The sequence below is a fragment of the Pipistrellus kuhlii genome, unplaced genomic scaffold (genome assembly GCF_014108245.1).
Source record: "Pipistrellus kuhlii isolate mPipKuh1 unplaced genomic scaffold, mPipKuh1.p scaffold_m20_p_3, whole genome shotgun sequence".
In the NCBI taxonomy this organism is placed as follows: Eukaryota; Metazoa; Chordata; class Mammalia; order Chiroptera; family Vespertilionidae; genus Pipistrellus; species Pipistrellus kuhlii.
In genome coordinates this window covers 125,612,403-125,634,361 of record NW_023425529.1, presented here as the reverse complement: position 1 = coordinate 125,634,361, position 21,959 = coordinate 125,612,403, and the positions used below count along the sequence as shown (strand labels likewise).

The 21,959-nt window shown below is 36.9% G+C and overlaps 1 protein-coding gene across 4 annotated transcripts in view; it reads left to right on the top strand.

Moving 5' to 3' along the window:
• PCDH9 (protocadherin 9) overlaps positions 1 to 21,959 on the top strand; it is a 900,785-nt gene that overhangs the window by 574,168 nt on the left and 304,658 nt on the right. The window lies entirely within an intron of this gene.

Sequence of the window (21,959 nt, the reverse complement as noted above, 5' to 3'; positions counted from 1 at the left end):
GAGGAGAAGAGCGAGAAATATTTTTAAAGCATTTATCTGGCTCTGAACATTGGAGCGATTTCAATTCTACCACTTTCTAGGCAGTGTAGTTTATAATCCTGCAGTAGTTAATTGTTTTGTTTTGTTTCCCCACAGGCAAAAAGAAATGGCACCTTAAATACTACCATCATCTCTCTGCAATTAATAGTCACATCCCAGGCGTTTGGGCTGCTTGCCCATTTACTAGCCTTCGGTAGGAAGAAACTAAACTAGACATCCTCCTCCCAAATCAGCTTATCTTTTGTGGAAAAAGTCAGACAACATTTTAATGATCCCATGGGTGGAGTGAACTTGAGAACAGGGGAAGAAATGGATAAAGAAGAGACCAGGGCAGGGAAGGGGTTGGTAAGGGTGGATACAGAGCAACAAAGGGAAATAAATATTTCCAAAGTCTCTCTCAGAAAATGCAGCGGGATGTGTGTGCTTTAAAATGAGAGAAGAAAATTAAAACCTGTTGAAGAGTAAGCAAACAGCCTCCTCTCTGCTTCTTCTGCCAAACACATGAAATATACTATACCCTAAATGGAGAGATAAACCACATTAAACTGCATCTGGTTTTAAATGTTTCAAGGTCTGCTTTAGCGCAGTTATTTTTCCATAAGTCATACTGGAATGACTTGGATCGGTGGTTTTCCCCAAGGGATGAAAACTTAGAGAGACTTATAATTGAGTCTGATGGGTCTGATGGTGTTGGACCACTTTGTGGATGACTAGTGCATGAACAAAATAAGCCTTTGAGACTGAAATTGTATGACTCAGTCAATACTTATTGAACACTCATCTAAGGCTGGGGGTATATTTGACAGTGAAACAAATATGACCCTGACTTCATGATTCTTATAAATGATTTAACTCTTTCTATTTTTGTCATTTTTGAAAATTTTAGTCACTTTTTCCATCGTGGGGATAATGGGGATAATTTAGAATGTTTCTTTATTTATTTAATTTTTGTCTGGTTTTGTTTTGTTTGTGTCAAATGAGAATATACTATTATCCTCCTATATAATAAAGAGGTAGTATGCAAATTGACCATTACACCTTCACACAAGATGGCCGCCACCAGATGACTGGCAGGGGAGGGCATTTGGAGGCAACCAGGGCTGCATGAGAGGGCAGTTGTGGGAGACCAGGAATGCAGGGGAGGGCAGTTAAGGGCAGCCAGGCCTGCATGGGAGGGCATTGGGGGAGAACAGGCTGCAGGGGGGGAGAGTTAGGAGTGAGCAGGCCTGCAGGGGAGGGCATTGGGGGGGGGAACAGGCTGCAGGGGGGGAGAGTTAGGAGTGAGCAGGCCTGCAGGGGAGGGCATTGGGGGAGAACAGGCTGCAGGGGGGGAGAGTTAGGAGTGAGCAGGCCTGCAGGGGAGGACATTGGGGGGGGGGGACAGGCTGCAGGGGGGGAGAGTTAGGAGTGAGCAGGCCTGCAGGGGAGGACATTGGGGGGGGGGGACAGGCTGCAGGGGGGGAGAGTTAGGAGTGAGCAGGCCTTCAGGGGAGGACATTGGGGGGGGAACAGGCTGCAGGGGGGGAGAGTTAGGAGTGAGCAGGCATGCAGGGGAGGGCAGTTTGGGGCTACCAGGCCAGCAGAGGAAGGCAGTTGGAAGCAAGTGGGCCAGCAGCGGAGGAGAGTTGGGGATAATTGGGCTGGCAGGGGAGCAGGTAAGCATTGATCAGGCTGGCAGGGTAGTGGTTAGGGGGCAATCAGGCTGGCAGGCAGAAGAAGATGGGGGCAATCAGGCAGGCAGACAGGTGAGCAGATGAGCGCCAGTAGTCCCTGATTGTGAGAAGCATGTCTGACTGTCGGCTGCCTAAACCGGCAGTCAAACATCTCCCAAGGGGTCCCAGATTGGAAAGGGTGCAGACTGGCTGAAGGCCACCCTCCTCCCCTCCCATGCCCAAAGTTTGTGTACCAGGCCTTTAGTGTGTGTGTGTGTGTGTGTGTGTGTGTGTGTGTGTGTGTGTATAATTTTTAAAAATCCTCATCCAAAGATATTTCATTGACCTTAGAGAGAAAAGGATAGAGAGACAGAGAGACATATTGATGTGAGAGAGAAACATCACTTGATTGCCTCCTTGCATGCACCCCAACCAGGTCAGCCTTGGTATGTGCCCTGACATGGTGTAGAACCCATATCCTTATTGGTACATAAGATGATGCTCCAACCAACTCTATCACCAGGTCAGAGCAAATTATGTATACATTTTTAAGAAAATATCATGACTAAAGAGATGGGTATTTAATTTTTTCATAAAAAAAATTGCCCCAGTGTTTTATATTATAAAATAACATGTTAATTGTATAGAAAAAAAGTTGAAATTGAAAACTATATGTTCACACATTCATGTATGTATTTAGAAATGACATGAAAATAAAATTAAATTAAATAATGAAAGATTATGATTAAACATGACCCGTAATTACTTGTTCCATAGTTTAAGCAGTGGTCTGGAACAAGTGAATAAATGGCCTTTAAAAATTATACATACATATCTCTTAAACTAAAATTAATTTGTTTTTATTTCTACTTGGAAATTAGAATACATATAGGAAATACATGTCAATTAATCAACTTATTCAATGACATTGTTTCCCTAAACAAATTTGATTACTATAAACTGGAGACCTGGGTCATGAATCATGCACTGGTGAGGGGTGTGGCCTGTGGGGATTGGCCCGCTGTGGGAGCGCCACTAATCCCAGTCAGCTGTGGATCCTCCTTTTGAGCAGCTGCTCCTGCTGTGGGAGTGCACTGACCACCAGGGGACAGTTCCTGCATTGAGTGTCTGCCCCCTGGTGGTCAGTGAGTGTTATAGTGACTGGTTGACCTGTCATTCTAGTCATTCCACCATTTGGTCACTGGGCTTTTATTATATAGGATAACTTGAGAAAACTAAATATACTCAACACCTACATAGAAGAAAAAAAAAATTTCAAGCAATCAAAGCCTAGCAGTGGCTTTTCTTATAGATTTCTCCCATTTGGAAGCAACATTAAGCTTATAAGAATCATCATGATAGATAACTCATGCTTGTAAAGAGTGATACTTCTCATTCACAAATGTGCCCAGAGGTGTGGGATGCATTTTCCTGTTCCACTGGCAGGCGGAGATATCCTGGCAGGTATTTCCATAAATTCTTGGGATATAATACACACACATTTGTGTATTTGTATAATACACACACACACACACACACACACACACCATTCAGATCTAGTGTATCCCAAAGGGTTACTTCAATACTGTGTTCCAAAGGGCTATAAATTGCCGCACAGAAAAAAATGGGAATTTGGTTTCAAGTCACATTTGGAGTAGGAAGTTCATAGTTGTTCATTTGGCAGCAGCCATTCTTGTGATGTCATCTGAGCCACCCCGAGGCTCCTGGCCCGCCTGGCTCTTAGCTCTCCTCCTACTTGGCCTCCTTCCTGAAACTGCTGGGGAGCATAGCCCTGTGAGAGTACCGCATGATTAAGGGACTTTATGTGCAGGAGGACAATGCCAGGTGGCTTCCTCTCATTTGTTTTAGCCCTTCGCAGAGACACAGCAGATGCAGGGGTGATTCGGAAGCCTAAGGGAGAGCTCGTGAGAAACTAAAGTGATCCTCACAAGTGAGCTGAGACTTGTTTGAAGCCGGCGTAGGAACTCATGTAAATGGCCGTCACGTCTTAGGTGCATTGATCTCTATGTACTTTAGTCTGGGCCCTGAGACGTCCTAAGGAATTCTAATGCGGGGGGGCCCAGGCGCACGCACAAGTGTAATTAAAATGCACAGGAGGGGCTTAGCTCGCGGAAGCTCCTTTCTGTTGTCTTCGATTTCCTGGTCCTCCTATGCTGACTAGCTCTTCTGGAGCAATGGGGAGTTCTGCTCCATACTCTTTAAATGCTCAGATGCTCTTGCTTTCTTTTCGGGATTCAAGAGAGCAACAGCAACTGGGTTGAAATTCACCAAGTAATCGTCCAAATCTGTCTTTTTTTTTTTCTTTCCTTTCACTTCTCTCTGTGTAAATTGAGATCTATGGTGGACCTATCATTTAAAAAAAAAAATCTCAAACTTGGAATTTCATAAATATGCACTTGCCTTTTTTTCCGATGATTCTCTTATTCCTGGAAAGCACTTCTCTAGGATTATTATTTTAGAGGCTCCTTCTTCAAGGGACTGTGGAGGAGAAGATTTTAAAATGCCTCCTTCCTCCACTCAGTGCTCTTAAGCAATGCATACACCTTTAAATGAGCGCAGCATGCTTAGAAGAGTCACTTTCACGGTAAGATAATGGCACTTATTAAGGAAAGAAGAAGAAAAATATCATTAACTTTCAGAGGAAAAGTGCAGGATTTTTTTTTAAAAAAATGAACAGAGTACCTAACCAAATTTGTTTTTCAAAGAGCATCCTGAATGCAAAGAAGCAGGAACTTTTCTAATTAGAATGTAATTCCAGAAACCTCTGCTGGTGCCCTAGCTCTACTGAATATGGAAATTTCTAGCCTTCTCTGTTAATTAACTCAATCCGCGCCCGTTGAGATGGACAGGGCTCCTTATGCCTAAGCTTTAATATTACACTGTGAAAGCAGTAGGTCAGTGGGGGCTCCCACCACTAGGCTTGTGCACACAACAGGCTTTGCTCAGTAACAGGCTGAGCCAAGTCAATGGCCTGCTGACAAGCATTTTGCTTTGGTTTTGCTCCCCCTCTCCCCCCACCGTTTTCCTTTTAAAATGTTTTATTTGTTTTACCAACGTGCCTGCTTTTCTGGCACACCTGCTTTCCTCCTCAGATAGCATTAGTTCTCTCAGAATCAATCTTGAGCAGCTTGCAAACAAATGCCTGATTAAAAAGTTAGCAGACCTTGAGTGCAATTACTTCAGCTCTACAGCATTCAGGCATTAAACCTAGTGTTAATTGTTTCCCATTTTTGTAATGATCTTTATAATAGGATAAAAACAGAAGAGATCATTTCTTGTAGTCAAAACAGCAGAAAATAAAGTCATTCATTCAGATTAATCATTGTAATATGAAACTAAACACTATTAAGAGTAAACGCATTTTTAGATTTTTTTTTATTCCAGTAAAAATCATCATTCCTTCTGTGTCAAAAATGCATTTACCAACTGATATTATGACAAATGATTCATCCGATGAAAAAGCTTACATAATAAATAATAAATAATTTAAATGTGAATAAGGATTTTCATATTATTTCTGAGCATTATTTATATTTATATATGTTTATCATAAATAATATTCCCTTGACCCATCATTTAATGGCCTGAGTGGCTTATATTTTAAAATCAATTATAATTTTAAAACATTCAAACTAAATAAAAGACTGATTTGATATAAAAAGAAGGTATGCTAAGAAGATGATGTGAATAAATATTGTTGCCAATATTGCCTTATTCCAGCATCTCATAGCTTTAAAAAGTTTCCTTAAGACTTAGAACTTTATTATTTAAAATTCCTAACATTTTTCATATTTTCTGCATGTGAAAATAAATCAATGCTTGAAGATGGTTACCTTTTTTCTAGTTTCTATTTTGTACCGCTATGGTGTGCTCTATTTTTTTAATTTATGAACAGGAAACTGAACTTCATCATTTCTCAGGTGTGAGTCAGTGGGCTTATTGGCTGGATTTGATTGTTGATACTCTGGCTGTGATTCTGTAGTTTCTTTCATAATATATGGGTCACTTATGACAGAGTTCTCTGTAGGTCCCAGAAAGGAAGACCTTATAGGCAGGATTTAATTTGTTGAATGGCCTTCTTATGAAAGCAGTGGGAAAATAAGCAGTTGTATAGATCCATTTCACTTGCATTTATATATGCTTTTTAATTATTAAAAATGCAGAGTTTGTCTGCTTATGTTTATTTATTGGCTGTCAGTTCAGGTACATTTTCACAATTGTTTTTTCATCAGATAAATTTGTTCTTTTCATGTTTGAAACTCAGTCAAGATAGTCCTTCTATTTTGACACTGTCAATAAAGAAAAGAAAGCTCTGCTAGGCCTGCGTGGTTCAGCTGGTTGGCCATCATCACGTTCACCAGGAGGTAGCCAGTTGGATTTTTGGCTGGAGCACATGCCCAGGTTGCAGGCTCCATCCCCAGCAGGGAGCTTGCAGGAGGAAGCAAATTGATGTTTCTCTCTCATCAATGTTTCTAGCTCTTCCTCATCCTCTGAAATCAATATAAAATATATTTTTAAAAAAGCCTTCGTGATTATGTATATTGTTATATATTTTCATTATTTAGATATTTTTGAATGTCTGCCAGTTCCTAGGGATTATACTAGATATTAGATATAACAAGTAAAATAATATGAGGCTCTTGACTTTGAAAAATGTCTACTTTTAATTCTGGTTTGTCATAATTTTCTTCATTTATGATTTTGGTTATAATTTCAAATAAGAAGCTGAAAATACAAGCTAGCCAAAAACAAACAAAAATCTTTGTAAAGTATCTGATTGTCTAACCACTATATGTACACCTGAAACTAATACAGAATAATATTGAATGTAAACTATAATTAAAAATATTAAAAGAAAATAAAGAAAGCTTAAAAAAAAAAAACCAAAAAAAAAACCACAAACACACACAAAAAAAACCTGAGGCAAACAAGGCACCATTGTTGTAAAAAAATCCAGAATTATTGGGACCCAATAATTAAATCCTGAAAAGATAAATGTTACTACATCCATGTTTACATCAATGCATTTAAATGAAGCAGTAAAAATCTAGAGATCCTTGGGAGCATTGGGAAGTGTGCTTCAATAGATTCTAGAATACTATAAAATATATTTTTATTTTAGAGAGGAAGGAAGATTGAGAGAAAGATAGAAGCATTAATGATGAGAGAGAATCATTGATTGCTGCCTCCTGCGTGCAGCCTACTGGGAATTGAGCCCACAACTGGGCATTTGCCCTTGACCAGAATCAAATCCTGAAACCTTCAGTTCTCTGGCCGACTTTCTATTCATTGAGCCAAATCAGCTGGTGCAGATTCTAGAATTCTATTGTTACTTTTATTTAGTGGACATAGAGTTTGTGTTTCACAAAGGCTACTTGTGGGGAGTTATTTCATATTTTTTTCATGGAATTATAGCTTCCCACTCTCTTCCAAGTAGCTACTAGTATGTATAAATTGTCATAACCATTATTGGAAGTCTTCCTGGGATGTGTTGGATCCTCCTGTTATATACTTTATTGCACCCTGACATTCTCCTTCATGATATCTAGTACATCTATAATTACTTGTTCCAGTCCATTTGACAGATTGCAAGCCTTATGAGTGGAGACACTGAAGCATTCTTGATTGACAAATTCACATCAATATCTAAGATTACCTGATAGAAAGTATTAGTATTTAGATAGATATTAACAGTTTTTGTTAAATAGTTGAGTAAAAGCTCTATTATCTTAGCATGTATTCTCCATATTTACAAATAGTATAGTTTTAGTTTCATAATTTATATAGTTTTCCTTTTATTCTATTTTGTTACGTACATCTCTTGCATGAAGTTTAAAGCCTAGTAATGAAATTAGTAAATAAGTTAGACCACATGTGTCAAACACAAGGCCTGCGGGCCAAATCCGTCCGGCCAGGCCTTGCAATGTGGCCCCCACCGCGATGTCATCACTGCACTCCGCTGCGTTTCCATCACAATGACAGTTTATGACTGTTCAGTAAACCATTCGGCCCGCGATTTAGGCTGGATTTTAGATTTTGGCCCCTTCTCTGATTGAGTTCGACACCCCTAAGTTAGACAATTTTTAACACATATCACTAAAATAGATTTAATCTGAAATTTTTTTAATTTTATTTTTATTGATGGTTGACAGTATTACAAATGCCCCTCACTCCCCTCCACACCCAGTTTCTGCACTCCAGCTATTAATTTCCAATTTCTTCTTTCACCAGCAATACTATGATGCTACTATTTTTCCCCTTAACAATACTGCTTTATAGACACTGAGAGAGATTGTATGCATGTGGGAGTCAGATGATCATGCTCTTGCACTAAAAGACCTTTCTTCTATCAGAATTTTCCAGGAACTAAAATTGGTTAGCTGCCATGTTTGAACAGTTATCACCCAAACTGCAGTTGCAATGAAAATCTCCAAGATTTTCATATCTATGAAAAGTTACTGATCAAATCAGATAACTGAACTGTGTTCTCTATGTACTTTGACAATCTGTGAGACCTAAGATAAGATTCCTCCTATAGACATTGAGCTCTAGGATCCATTTCAGGAGAGGGATTTTTTTTTTTTTAATTTCCAAGTACCATTTCCTATTTTTTCCCCTCTGTCAGGCTAGGACATGGACTGAATTGGAATTATTTTTTGATATGGGGAACATTTCATTTCATCTTCCTGAAGCTAACTCTTTGAAATATATCCCTAGGAGTTTAAAAATTAGTTTACATCATTGTAAAATGCAAATTAAAAAGTCTATTTAATACGGAACCTTTGAAGTTTATATGTTTAAAATTTTAAGGATGATTATAGAAAAAAATTACAAATTTGTGCATACAGAAATATTTTAAATGTGTATAATTGTAAATAAGGAAGCTTTATTTATTATTTTAAAAGGACCAATGTGGGCTGAATAAAAGAATGATGATGCATGAATATTTATGTCACACACACACACACAAACTCAATGGAAGTAAAATTCAACATAATCCTGAGCAGTGGCATCATCTTTTAAATTCCTTGAAAGGGACCTGAGATCACCTTCCGTTTGACTCAAAGTAATTGCCTATCTCTTCTCTCTGCTTAGTCCTCAGATTTTTTAAAATATACTTTATTTTTAGAGCAGTTTTAGGTTTATAAAAATGTATGCACAAAGTACAGACTTGTCATATATAAGTATTCTCTTTTTGAACAGTTTCTCCTATTAATATCTTGCATAATTTGATACATCTGTTGTAAGTAATGAACAATAATGAATTATTGTTAACTAAAATTTATAGTTTGCATTAGTGTTAGCAGTTGTTCTCACTTCTTTTTTATATATCTTAGTTAATGAAAATTTTCTTTCAAATATTTAATTGTACTTTTCTCCAATTTTTCTAAGTACACATGTTCAAACAATTGCTTACAATAGTTTTATTGAAAATAATCCATTCAGGACTAACAATTTGTACATCATTTTTAACATTATGTACATAGGATAATATATTTCTGTTTTTGCAAGATTCTAGATATAAACTTTAGAAAATTTAATATATCTTCTTTTCTAACTGCAAGCTGTTTACTGTTCTTAAATTTTAATGCAGAGGCAACTTGTACCATATAGTGTTATCTCTGATATTAAACATTTTGTATGTGTTTCATTCTGAGTCTATCTTTCCATCTTTGTCCCAGATAAAAGTTAGAGGGACTTTCTGGGGACATACATTAAATCCTTCATAAAATTGGACTTATATTCAACAAAATATTGGTATTATTTTTGGATATTTACTTTATGAATTGCTGTGTCTACATTTGGAACATAATATTTGAAATTCTGTTCCTTCAAAAATATCCACATTTTTTGAAGTACAGCTCATTATTATATAGTAGAACTTAAATCTACAGAAGCTTGTCATAAAGAAGTCCTTCACATATACTTGAATTTTATATTTGTATTCAGGGAAAATAAATTATCCTCAGTGCACAAATAACTGAGATCGGTGAGTCGGTAATGTTTTCAAAGAAAAGACTAAAGCCACAGGGCAAGCAGGGATTATTACTGAGATGTAGGAGTGATTTTGTTTCAAATATCAGGCTCAAAGTCACACTGACTGTCGGAAGTAATAGGTGGATATTTCTTTTTGAAATAAAGTCTAGCCAATTTGACGGTTCTGAACAAAGGCCAATCTACCCAGGAGAAAAGAGATATAAAATCTTACTCATGTTTATTCCAGCTGCATAGCTTCTCTGTTTTCTTAACATCATTATAACGGTTCTGATTCCAACAGAGTAGAGTAGGATGTTGTAAATGATACTTTTTAAGGAAATAGAGGCTTAAAATATGTCCCTCCAGTTTATTTGGACATCAGTATTTTAAACTCTGCTAAATAATGCTTATTAATAGTTTCAAAAATATTTTATATGTTTTCCATATCCAAATATTACTGTCAATATATATGCAGCAAACTTACTTTGTAAGCTTTTTTCTCAGCTTCTGTATTTCAAAACCCTATGAAACACATCACCCTTCTGCCCTGGCAGGGTGGCTCTGTTGGAGCGTCCTCCATAACCAAAAGGTTGCAGGTTCCATTCCCTGTCAGGGCACATACTAGGCTTTGGGTTTATATCTGGGATGGATACACCTGAGAGGCAACCAATCCATATTTATCTCTCATATCAATGTTTTTCTCTCAAAAAATCAATTTTAAAAACCCGTCACCATTCCTCTCGTTCTTTAATATAATGCCATCTTCACTATTCTTTCTCAATTTACGATGCAGTCCTAGCTGGTTTGGCTCAGTGGACAGAGCGACTGAAGTGGCGCAGCTTCCATTCTGGTTAAGAGCACGCACCTTGGCCACAGGCACCATCCTAGGCCTTGGCAGGGCACATCCTAAAGGCAGCCAATGGATGTATCTCTCTCACATTGATGTTTCCCTCTCTGTGTATCTCCCCCTCCCTCCCACTCTCTCTAAAAATCAGTGGGAAAAAATATCCTCAGGTGAAGATTAATGAATAAATAAATTAATAAACAAACTTATGGCCAGAAATTTACTGGTAGATGAAAGTCCAAGGATGCCTTTTTTGTGTGTGCTCTCTGTGGTCAAAGACAGCCCCTTTCTTAACCACACTGCTTCCCTCCATTCTGGAAGAGCATTTCTCAAAATGTATTATGCCTATAGGAAAGTCTAGAAGAGAAAATTCAATACTTGGTTGGTAGTCATTGTCATGTTTTGTTCCTATAATATAATTCATCTTCTCAGTGTAATTTAGATTATCACCAATGTTTTATAAATTGCATAATAATACACATTGTCTATGCAAATTGCTTCCGCCATTAACCTGCTTATGAAGATCTGGTTCTTTACTATGACTGCCTGTTTTTTAGTGGCTCCTGTGATTTAGTATCTCTAACTATTTTATTAATAGTTAGATGACTGTCTTCATTTATAAATTATATGAATTATAGACTAGTAAGTGGTTCTTTCTTTAGATGTATAAACCACATTGGCATTTTCTTTATTTTTGCTGAAGACAACAAGTGGCTATGATTTCCTTATAATCCATGGGCTGCTGGTGGTAAATATCAATTACACATCCCAGGACTAGTTCAAAGAACTCAACTCCTATAACATATTTTACACTTTGTTCTTTATACTGCAAACATAAAACCAAAAAGTTAAATAAAATCAGACTGCAATGCTGAAACAAAAGCAATTGAAACAGATTATACTACATTTTAGATGCAAATTCATAATCTTTCATGAGGACTTTAAACATTCTTTTGTACAGTGAGAGTATTTCTTGGCCAATTTATACAGATCACTTCCTCTTCCCCTCTCTGTGTGTTTCATTCTCTAACTTGGAATAATGTAATCTATTCTCTAAAGCCTTGAGCTACTAGTTTTCATTCTTGTTAGGTAATTATGATCTTGTGCCTGTTCAGCAATACACAAGGGAAGGTTAAAGTGTGTATGTATGTGTATTTGTGTATGTGTGTGTATGAGTACTAAAACTCTATAAAACCATGGCTACCTCCTAAAATATAACTGGGTACTTAAAGAAAATTTGGCTTATTTTAATTTCACATGTCTTATTTTGTATTGAGAATTATTAACAGTGAGGAATGCTAGTGAGATGTCCGTCATATATATTTTTTTAATACTGCTAATGCTCCCTGAGATGCATTCTTGAATCCTAGATGTCAAATCAGACTCTATTTCTGATACCAACACTGACAGATCTGACACATATTATTTTAGTGATCTTTCATTATTCAAAGAAAGTCTCACTTTTTTTTAAAAGACCACATGCTCTGTTTGTGGATTGTATATATTTACTTAATAATAGTGATAATTTGGTGTGATTTCTAATTAAATTGCTGCAACTCACATGTATGCTGATATTGTAAATATGATGAAGGCAACTTGCTCTGTCACATGAATGGTTTATACTAGAAAACTACATTGGAAAGGACTCTTGCTGGGTCATTTCTTCCCTATGTCTGCACATATAATTTATAGATGGGAAAATTCTGCTTGCGGATTCAGCAGCAGCTGCTCCTGTTTAATGTAGTCATTTTATATTTTGTATGTTCAGATAAAGTGCTGCATTCCTACTGGGCAACATTTAACTGTGAGAAATAAGTTGAGGGTATTTCTGATAGCAGGAACTAAATAAGAATATAAGAAGCAAAATAGCTAACAATGCTGACAATTCATAATCCTCTCTGCTTGCCTTGGGCCCCAAAGGAGCCCTAAGGGTGGGGTGATGGCACTAAACCAAGAGGAAAGTTCATTCAGAATCCTCTCCCTTTCTCTCGTGTCCCTGAGGGGAACATTATGTAGGGAAGAGATTCCTCTTTTATGTCTGTTTCCAATACGTATATTCAAGCATTACAGCTACACCCAAAAATAGGACAATGAATATACTTTGCCCTCAAGTTTCTTTAAGCTATCAATTTGTTTTTTTCACATGGAGAGAAATGCTATCTAACTTTCTCTCAGGTCATACTGAGATCAAAAGGAAATGAAAATAAAATTACATTAAAAATTTCACTGTAGGCCCTCCATAGGCACTCTTAAGAGGAACTCAGTGTACTTTTCAGAGTATAAAAACATAGGTCTTACTTTGAGGAAGTCATTTCACATTAAGAAATTTACAAAGTAGCTGAAACCGGTTTGGCTCAGTGGAAAGAGCATCAGCCTGAGGACTGAAGGGTCCCAGGTTCTATTCTGGTCAAGGGCATGTGCCTTGGTTGCAGGCAAATGCCCAGTACGGGGTGTGCAGGAGGCAGCTGATCGATGTTTCTCTCTTATCGATGCTTCTTTTTTTTTTATTAAATATATATTTTATTGATTTTTTACAGAGAGGAAAGGAAAATAGAGAGTCAGAAATATTGAGAGAGAAACACCAACCAGCTGCCTCCTGCACATTCCCCACTGGGGACATTCCCCACAACCAAGGTACATGCCCTTAACCGGAATCAAACCCAGGACCTCTCAGTCTGCAGGCTGATGCTCTGTCCACTGAGACAAACCGGTTTCGGCTCTTTCATCAATGTTTCTAATTCCCTATCTCTCTCCCCTCCTTTCTGTAAAAAATAAATAAAATGTATTTAAAAAATAAAGAAATTTACAAACTGAACAGGCTGCTGACATTAATATGAGTTTCCCACACACGCTGAAACAAGGTGCCTAAACTAAACATGCAGTTGATTAGTGAAGTTAGAACACAAGGTACAGCTCTATTCTGAAAGGAAGTGTTTGCTTTTGGCAGGTAGGTAGGGAACTGCTAGGGAACAAAGCAGTACGTGTACTTAGATGAACACTCTCCATCCACCTGAAAAAGCTACTCAACTTCAGAGAGCCCATTATCATCCTCATCCTCATCTTTGTGTTTTTTGTTATTGTTGTTGTTGTTGTTTTGTATGTAGCAATAGGAATAAAACAATAATTTTAAAGTTGTTGACACCTTTACATCCATCACCAATGAGCAGGGAAGTTGTTACACATCTTTCTCAAACACAAATGGAGCCTCCCCATTTCTCTCTAAATATCCTAAACTGTAAACATGGAAAGTGAAAAGAAGGAAAGACTGACGGCTAGTGAATTGCTATCATGTTTCATTTTTGTACTTGTTTAAACCAGGGATGCACTCACTGCAAACGTCTTGCTGGGGAGACAGAGAAATTATCCCAGAGAAAAGCACTTTGGAGGATGGATAGTGATATTCATTTCTAGTGCATCATTTACAGATGTTCTAGCTTAATTCTGGATAATTTATCTGCATCCAATAAATATCCTCTGCAAGCTTATGCAATGTCAATGTATATCTTTCAGGAAAAACTCGCTGGTTTGTATTTCATCAAGTCTTACTGAGGTGTTAACATTTCTCTAACTACGAAGGCAGAAAAATGCTCAAGGGCATTCAGAGTTAACAATAATTCTGAATTGTAGTCAAGAATAGCCTATGCTACAGTTTCGGTACTCTTCTATCTTTGAATTTTTTCCCCCCACAAATTGGCAATGGATTCCAATCTAAGAATGGCACCAGCCTGAGGTTGTTTTTGGCATGAATGCAGACTGTGCTCCTTCCCTTCTTTTATCTCCCTAGGTTATTGTTGAATAATACAGCAAAGGTCTCTCATTCATGCACGGACCTTGCCTACGTCTGCATACTTTGCAAGAATTAGAAAGGAATCATATTTGAAAAAGGTGACATGGCTGCTGACCAAAAGCATCCTTGGAACTGAGAGAGGAGTCTAATAGAATTCTACTCTTTAGGAAGTTGTGGGATATAGATTTTGTCGTGTTCACAACTTATTCTTAGTAGATAGAATGGTGATAACATACAGAAGATTCTCAATAAGTATTTATTAAATGAGTAGATGCACAAATGGGTGCTGTTTTATGTTGAAAATCAGAAAATGTGGGGTTTGTTTACAACTGAAACAGGCAAGCCACTTTACCTTATTTCACCTGATAACATGGAGTAGATTAAAGTAGAATAGAATATTTCTAAATAATATCCATCTAAAATAAAATTCTTCAATAGCAGAACAATTTTAACATATGTATTTGAAAGAAAAAGAAAAAGAATGAGACAGTAAATGAGTTAAAAATAATTAAATGACATAGAAATAATTATGTACTTCAATATTTCCGTTTAGCACCAGTCAAAAAAGTCCCTGCCCAGCTAGTGTTGCTCAGTGGTTCAGTGTTGTCCTATGAACCAGGAGATCAAGGTTCAATTCCCAGTAAGGGCACATGTCTGGGTTGCAGGCTTGATCCCAATGGGGGATGTGCAGGAGGCAGTTGATCAGTGATTCTCTCTCATCATTGATGTTACTATTTATTTCTCTCTCCCTTCCTCTCTGAAATCAATATAAAATATTTAGAAAAGAAAAGCTCCCTTATGAGTTTGTCCTTTAAAACTATTCTGTATCTTATATAATAAAAGGCTGATATGGAAATAAACTGAACAGTGGAACGACTGGATGCTGATGCACACTGACCACCAGAGGGCAGACACTCAGCACAGGATCTGCCCCCTGGTGGTCAGTGTGCTCCCATAGGGGGAAAGCTGTTCAGCCAAAAGCCCTGAGTCTTTGCTCACCCCTAGTGAACTCAGTGGTGGTGGCAGGAGACTTTCCCGCCTCCCCTGCAGTGCTAAGGATGTCCAATTAATGGCTTCAGCCATCATTTCCACATCCTCCAAGGGCTCCAAGACTGCAAGAGTGGGCCCGGCTGATGGCCTCCCCTTTGCACGAATTTCGTGCATGGGGCCTGTAGTTTTTTTGTTTGTTTGTTTGTTTGTTTGTTTGTTTGTTTTGTTTTTTTAACAATGAACCTCTTTTATTAATAACCCTTTGTATTTTTTCTAAATTATAAGTCCAGGATCTTTGTTTATTAACCACTTTGGTATTAATATATTCAGCATGAATGAAGATGTATGTATTAATATTTGTTCCTATTCAGTTGAGCCTGTAAGTTATATCAAACTGAACTATCACCATAGATTTCTTTTGGGGTTGCCTGCCTTCTAAACCACTAGAAGATGTGTTTGGTTCTGATATTCTTAAGAGGAAGTATCTGTACATTAATTTCATTTGGCAAGAGTCTAGTAAGAAACAAAATTATTTAATTGAATTGGTGATTTTGGCTGAAAGCATGTTGTCATTTAAAAATCCCTCTTTGCATAACTTACACCCAAGATAATACTCACAATTTTTGTTGTAAAAAATCACAATTGAAGTGAGTTTTCTTAAGAAAAATTGATGTTTCTCATTCATATTCTATGAAATATTTGTATGAAGATTCAGTTTCAGACTAGCTTTTTTAAACCTCTGGAATTATTTCAGAAAGATCATATCTTCATTGGATTTAATGCAGAGATAAAGCAAAAGCAAATTCACATGGGGAGTTTTAACACAATTTTGTCTTTACTTCATCATTAGTAAATTCTGGCTGAGTGTGTGTGTGTGTGTGTGTGTGTGTGTGTGTGTGTAGTCATGATTAGAAATTTAAGTGATATTTTATTAATATGATTAAAGGAGCTAAATCAGAATTAGGAATATTTCCTTTAAAATATAATTTAAAAATTCTCTACAAATATAACATTATTTAAACAATTCTAAAGCATTTTTTTCTACTTTCATAATATCAATTAATAATTCTCCAGGAATAATTATTTTATTTTATTTTATTATTATTTTTTAATATATTTTATTGATTTTTTTGTCCCCCTCCCTCCAATACATACCCTCCCTCCCCAGAGTTTTATGTCCATTGGTTGTACTTATATGCATGTATACAAGTCCTTCAGTTGATCTATTATCTAATTGGAGAGCATCATGCTGAGTGAAATAAGCCAATCAATGAAAGAGAAACACCACATGACCTCACTCATTTATGGATAATAAAGAACATTATAAACTGATGAACCAAAAGATAGATATAGAGACAGTAAAGCAACAAGCAGACAGTCAATTTACAGTGGGGAGGGGAGGGAGATCAGGAATAATTATTTTAAATGTTAGTCATTAACTGCTAAATTTGTTTATTTGACTTATAATAAATAATTATCTTGATGTCAGATTCAGGTAGTTATTCTGTCATTTGAAGAGAAAGCATGGATTTTTAATTTCAGTGATTAAACGGTTAGGTGTAAAAAGCAAACAAAGAATAAAAGATAGGATAGCAGAGAAAGAATAGAAAGATTATTTTATATCCTTTAGTTCAAGAGGAAACTCACCTTGCATCTATGAGATCTTTTCATTCTCTTTGACCAAATTCTAATTTGTTGTAGTGATAATGAGAAATACTTAAAAAGTTAGAATGTCTTATTATTACAAAGGAAATTCATAAAATGTTTGTGTAGCCAAAATAATAAGATTATAAAATACTCAATTCCATGATCAAGCAATACCAATTTAAACAACTGGTATATGCTGAGACAGATCTTATTTGTTATATACTCACATCTGAAGTACATTAACAAGAATGCAATACACTAAGCAAAATCTAATTCTTATACTTAACAATAGATTATAAGTACTTTTCATATCAATTAATGTAATTTTTACTTGTTATTTATTTAATGTTAGCCTATATGATAAAGAGGTAATATGCAAATTGACCATCACTCTAACACACAAGATGGCAGCTCCCATGTGGAAACAAGATGGCCACTACAAGATAGCCAGCAGGGGTGGGCAGTTGGGAGTGACCAGGCTCGCAGGGGAGGGCAGTTAGGGGCAATTGGGCAAGCAGGGAGCAGTTAGGCATCGATCCTCCCGACAAGGGAATGGTTAGGGGGTTATCAGGCTGGCAGGCAGAAGTGGTTTGGGGCAATCAGGGAGCCAGCAGTCCTGGATTGTGAGAGGGATGTCTTATTGCCCATTTAGGCCCTATCCTACTGAGTCCCATATTGGAGAGGGTGCAGGCTGGGCTGAGGGACACCTCTCTCCCCTCCCCCCCCCCAGCCCCAATGCACGAATTTCATACACTGGGCCTCTAGTCTATATATATCAGGTCATTCAACTGCTGACTGGTAGCCATGGTGTACAATGACCACCAGGGGGCAGATACTCAATGCAGGATTTGCTGAGCTGAGGTCACTTGGCAGCTATGGTTCTTGGGTAACACAACTAGAACCAGAGAGGAGAGAGCTTGATTCCAGGGTGCATCACTGTAGAACCACCCTCTTGCAATCTGGGACCCATCAGGAGATGAGATGTTAGAGAGCCGGTTTCAGCCCCATCCCCTCAGGCCAGGCCGAGGGACCCCACCAGGACACAATTCCTTCCATGTACAGGGCCTCTAGAATTACACCATTTATTAATTAATCACCTATTAAACACTTCTTCCTACATTTTGCTATTTTATTCAAATACAGAATGAATTTTACCTCCAAATCTCAACACATGAGAATTCCTATAGATTAATGGGATTGGAATTGTGAGCTTAATTGTGAGTCATTCATTGGGGAATAATACTCTGTACAATAAGAAACACACGAGAAGTATTCAAGGAGTGATTTGAGTGTCTTAGGGGACTCATTCTTTCAGTTCTCCTTGAAGAATAGTGCCCAATGCAGGAACATATATATCCTTCTGAGGCCTCTTCAATTTCCCCTCTCTTTCCTTTCTACTAACCTACAAGAAAAATATTGGGAAGGTGTTTGGTGATGTTTCTTAAATCAAACCAGTGTGGGACCTTTTGACTTGCAGGATCCAGAGCTTACGTTTATTTGTATCCTTGGTTTCTTATGTTTGTGCAGAGTAAGGAGTCTCTCATGAAAGGTTTGCATGGTCTGAGTTCATATTGGCAGCTCTCTGAAAAACATAATATGAAACAATCTTAGTAGTTACTTATTCCCATCTTATTCTTTCTTGGAGCAGCCAGGGACCTGGAGCTCACCTGTCAGAGATAAATCAGATAAACAAAGGTAACACTCAAACGATTAACCAGACATAGCCAGTAATAATAATTTATTAAAAATAATAACAGTTTCCTATAGGAGAAAGTGGGATGAATAAGAAATAGATTTAGAAAAACAAAAGCTAAGTGGAAAGTCTGAAACAATCTCATAACTTGTGTTGTCCCAATTCAGTCAGGCAGGATTTGCCTATATTTATAACCCAAACTGTGCCAATTCCCATAGGGATTACCCAAAAGCAAAATTCCCAGAGGCAGTAAGTAAAAACTGTCTTCCTCTTTGTCTCTTCAAATATACAAACAAATGTAGGTTTCTTGAAAGAATAAATGAGGAAACCTTCACTTTCTTGGAGGAAAAACCATGTATTCTAGACTGTTGGTCTTTCTCATCCCTCCTTCCTCAGAGCAGCTGCCCCTCAGAGGCCCTGAGCTGACATGAGCTGGGGGCATAGGGCGGGGCACACCATCATTCTGGGTTTCAGCCACTTCCTTTCTGAAAGAACAAATCTCTTCCTCTTCTGGGATGAAGGAATTGCATCTTTAAAACTAGCTAAATATTGATCGAAACAGGCTAAAAGATAATATGTCGCTTTACATTTCAATGATTATAGCTGCCTTTCATTGAATATCTACTGTGTCAAGTATTATATATGAGAAACACTTCCTATTTCATTTGAGCCTTACAGTACTCCTCTGCAAAGGTACCATTTGGCCATTTCACAAAGCTGGGAACTTGTTCAAAGATATCAAGTACCTTGCTCCAAGCCAGTCTCTGCAGAGCAAGTGCTTCCACTCAGGAGGTTGGGTTCTGGCTCTTCACCTGGTCTTATTTGGCAAAACCTGAATAAGTACTGTTGAGTTCTTGGTGACACCTGCAATTTCTGTTTCTTAATGCTTCATGGATCCTCATTCTTCTGCATTTTGACTTATTCAAATCGTCTCCTTACGTCTACCTTGATATGTTGGCCATTTGTCTACGTGCAGTTTTTATTATGATGATAAAAACTAAAGATTGATCTGCTTGCTGAATTTTCTTAGTACCAGGATAGGTGTGCTTCAGTTCTTAGTCCATATGTACCATCAGCCGCACCTCCCAATAGACTGATACATTGTGCATAAGTTTTTCAATTAAGATTTAAGCATCTTTAAATTCATTAAGGAAGTCAAATTAATTAGGAAGTATTTTCATAAGCTACAGTGGTATAAGCATTATACCAATCTAATTTATAGTATCTCAATTAAATAAATTATACAGAAATTATAATTAACTCACACTAATAAAGTGGTAAATAAATATAGTGGAGTATATGTGAGATGAAATCTGTTGTTATACTTTAAAAAGTTATCTTTAAAAGATTTGACTTTCTATTCTTAGTATAATCACAGGACTAAGCATTTTGTAGATGCTCAAGTAAGAGTTTAAATGATGTAAGAACTGTCAGATTCAGGCTAACTGGTGTTGTAGATGTGGGCATTATTTTAGGGGGGAAAATACTGTATTTTATCCTACTAGTCATGTTTAGAAGAATATCACAGATACCGATTTCCCTTTTCCTGCTGTCATGAAACATACTTTTCATATCTTGGGAGGTTTCTGGAAATGCTTTATCGAGATTGCAGAATCAGTCCCACTGCCTTTTTCTTTTGTTTGACTTCTTTTCCACTCACCTGATTGAAAACTAAGAGGTATTCCTCCAGAGTTAACACCAAAGATATTTTAATCACCAAAATTGTGGACTTTATATTTGGTCAATCACTTTAAAAGCTATGTTTGCTAGTCATGTATAAAAAGCATCCTGGTCATTGTTCTTAATGTTGCGCTTATGACAAAAAGATGCTGATGAATTAAGAATGTATTGAAACAGAAACAAAGAACACTTGTATTGTTGATGTTCTTTAGAGGGTTAATTTCACATGAGAGGCCAAATACTATAATAGATAAATGGTAGTGAAGCCTTTCTTATGAAAGAGAAATATATTTCAGATATCAATATTCAAGTTGGGCTTGTATAAGTCTTACCTAGGTACATTTCAAAACCTTTTGAAAGGGGAATGATAGCACTGAGAGTTGTGCATGAAGGTGAAATGTGCTACAATAGTCTCAGTTACTACCTTTTATTATTATAGTTTATGTGATGTGGCATCAGTTTATTAAAAATGTAATGAACTATCAAATCATTTTACACAGGTCATTGAACAGCAGTAAAGTGGTATCAGCTCTGTTCCATTTTGACTGGACTAGATTTGAACCAGTGGCTCTCAGGAAAATGGCAGTGTTCAATTGTCAGTCTATAAAGATGAATTTACAGAGTAGCAATCTATCTGTTTATAACATTTTGTTTCTAACTGCATTTTAAAAAATTGATACAATCTATACATTGTCTCTTGAAAAACAAATTTTAGGAATTGTAAAATGATTGCATTATGCATTAGTATATTTAATATATTTTATATATTCATAATTTTATTATGTCTGACTAAAAGTGGTCACATGTGACATGATATTGAAATATCTTTGGGCTATTAAAGCAGAATTAAAATTAGGTGCAATCAAACAGATAGAATGCATTTACTATCATTTATGTAATTATATTTAAGTCATACATCTTTATTCCACTAAACTTTAAATATTCTCATATCTCATGAATTATATCAGCTAAAAGAATATTTTTTTTTATTTCAGAGAGAGGAAGGGAGAGGAAAAGAGGGATAGAAACATCAATGATGAGAGAGAATCATTGATGAGCTGCCTCCTGAATGCACCATAATGGGGATTGAGCCCACAGGCTGGGGATATGCCCTGACTAGGAATCCAAACATGACCTCCTAGTTCATGGGTTGATACTCAACGACTGAGCCACACTGGCCAAACATCTAAATAATATTTACCAATAGAAATGAGCAGCAATATGTGCTGAAATGCACAATTTTATTTAATCAAAACACCACTAACATGTTGTAGTACCCATATACATATTTTAGGTCACTTCTGATAGTCACATTGTGCAAATAGATGCCAAAATAATATTACTAACTTCTTTCTACTGGGGCATTCTAGAATAGACGACTGAAATGACTGGTAGTAATGTCTCTAGACCAATGGGCGATCATGATTTCATTGCAAAAAGCTACCTAAAAATAATGAAGTGAACAAAACTTGCATTCATTCCAAAGAAATGAAATGCCACATTATAAGTTTGCACATTCCTCCTTCTTTAAAAATGTCCTATAACTTTGCTAACTAGCATAGGCATTCTTTTTTGCCATTCTTGCTACATTTTCAACAGTGTTCCCTTAGTTTTTGCTCTTAATTTACA